Consider the following 2,763-nt stretch of genomic DNA (forward strand, 5'->3'; position numbering starts at 1 on the left):
CGAAGTGACGAGCCTAGAACACCTACCGCCTATCATTATAAGGCTGAAGTTGTTAAGTGTATTTTTGACTAGACATGGAAAGAATAAGCTTATGTCGCAATTTAGGAAAAATCTTTATTGTAATGGTTCATGGGGAAAAGTTGTTAACACCCGTAGGAGGTTATCCGAAAAGTAATGGTGGTGTATCAAAAATGAATCTATGGATTGGCATGTGGCATGTGCTTGCAAGAAAGAATATACCAACACTAACTCTACAATAACCACATTTAACTACGTTGTAGTTATGAAAGGGTTGCATGTTGCACTTTCATCGTGCATAAAATTCATTCATCAAGTGTTGCATTTGGGAAAGTTTGCAGGATTTAAACAAAGCATGAGATTCTAAAGTGTAGATAACAAGGTAGTAGACATGATTATTTGAAGTAAGTCCTAGTAGGTCCTAAGAAAGTTGGTATCCAGCTTATCATGTATTTTTACTTTACCAATGAAAGATAGAGTGAGTCGCATGTTTACATGTATGGTGATAGTCGAAACTATTTTTCTTCTTTAGATCTAGTTTATTATCTCTAGGGAAGGATTCATCCTTGTCACGAGACAAGCATAGTGAATTACCCAAATCACCTGGCCGCAAGGGATTCGTATGGCATGGTTCAGTCAATACGATAGATACCCCAAACACTAACTAGGTATTAGCACGTTAAGGATTCGGCCAAGTTTTCCAATTGTCGCTAAGTCGAAACCTTCATGCCCAATGGCCCTAACCACATTCCTGAAATGTTGAGTCAATTGGGTGCTCATGCAAACAATAATCCAGGGTTCCTACCCCAAGGACCAATCGTTCAAAATGATGAAACTCGAATGGAGTTGGAACCCTAGGACTAAACGTTGTCGATCTAGTGAAATTAGGGATGGGTTGGGTAAAAAGACACCCTAAACCTTGCTTCTCGTCTGAAGATAATTCCGTGACCAGAAAACGCCATTCAATAGGTGAAATGATCTCTTGGAATGGAGGCGACACTTGTGCAACAAGTTGCAACGTCGCATAGCCTTGTGGTTTGATCGCAAGAAAGTTTTGTCATTCCTTGGAATGAGGTTGGCAGGTTCTTGCGCAAGTTTAACCTGCAAGGGGATGGTTAGTCATCCTGTTACATCGCCCTCATTAGGGAAAATTTGCCAAGTTAAGGGAAGTTAAGTAATTGCTCGGACGCAAATGATTAATCAATAAATTAAAGCGACATGGCCGCCGAGATTTACTATTTAAAAAAAAACCTAAAGCATTGGTTAAGTTGGGTTAACAGGGTATGACCCTAACCCAAAGACAATAGGAATCTTGCCAAGTTGCAACTGATTTCGGATCGAATGCTGGATGCATTCGGAGAGAAGGATTCACTCCTTAACAGTTTGCCAACTAAAACGACCACTGGAATTGATTGTGCTTGTAACAGTTTAGAAAGCACTGTTTGCATTGTTTGTTCAAGGAACTAAAGGATGAAAGATATATAAATGCTTCAGGTTGAAGGCCTGAAGGGAGTGGCAGCTCAGTTACCCCCGACTGCCTGCCTGACCCTAACCAAGGGGGTTGTTGACCACGCCGGGAACGTGGACCGAACCCGCCGCGTGAGGCCTTTCCGTTGAGCTCTACTTGGAGCAGGAGGACGCTTGGGTGCCAGGGGGGGCTCTGGCCGTAAATCCCTCGTCTTCCGGGTCCTGCACAAGAGGCTAACGTGACTCGGGATTGGATCTCGAGGCCCGCATACTAGTCTACGGGCAGAAGCTTGGAATAGTGATCCCTGGCGGATTACTGGATAGCCTTCGGGCAGATTATGGACAAGCCTACGGGCGGAACTCCTTGTATTTCAAAGATAAAATGATGAAATGATAATAAAGAATTTGTCTGATATTGTTTTTCTATGTCACGTGATAAGATTACGTGAAGGAACCAGTGCTTAACAGGATTAATTAAAGAAGCTGATTGCTATATGTCAAATTAAATGTGTTAGATAATTACATAACTAAAACAAACCGAGGAAAGTGCGGAGCATGGACCATGGGTCCGTCCTACGGTTGGGTGGTCCCGGTTAGCCGGGAACTTTTCTCAAAAATCTCGAAGAACAGCGGGATGATCATCAGTATCAAAGCGAATAATGAGAGCGATAACCTAGAGTTACGTCTTACCCGATTTACGCTGTTTTAGGGGAACGGAATGGGACTATGCCTTATGGCAGAGAGGTTGAGCCTTGCATCCCTCTCGTTTCCCATTCTCCTTGAACCAAGTGCAGCGTGAATCCGCTTCAGACCTGGCGTTTCTGCGTAAAGTAGTTCGATCGGGTCTGACGCTAGTTGTTGTTAGCTAATGACCAAACAGGAAAACCCTAACTCCGGTCGATCCTAAGTGGGAAAACGGCCAGGATACTTCCGCTACGTGGCAGACACGGGAAGACCTAGATTGCAAAACCCGTAACATTCCATGGGAGTGCCGGGCGGAGTTTTCTAGACATCCTTTCCGATGGACTGCCAAGACGTGTCCTAGATGTTTCTAGTGGACACGTTACAGTGCCCTCCACATGCAGAGTCGTGGCACTCTTCCAAGATGAAAGGAACCTCGTCACGCATCACACATTGGCGATAGATATCATCAACACCTTGCCGATATAGTGTTCCTGCGATCAAGGAAAACTTCAAAGCCTGTTGTTTGATTTTTCTCTTTTCAGATTTTGATAAACCAGCTCCAGTCTCTCCCGTTGATAGATAATGTGTAATAGC

Source organism: Lygodium microphyllum, unplaced genomic scaffold (genome assembly GCF_053477565.2).
Source record: "Lygodium microphyllum isolate KBCC unplaced genomic scaffold, Lygodium_microphyllum_v1.1.10 scaffold_55, whole genome shotgun sequence".
Lineage (NCBI taxonomy): Eukaryota > Viridiplantae > Streptophyta > Polypodiopsida > Schizaeales > Lygodiaceae > Lygodium > Lygodium microphyllum.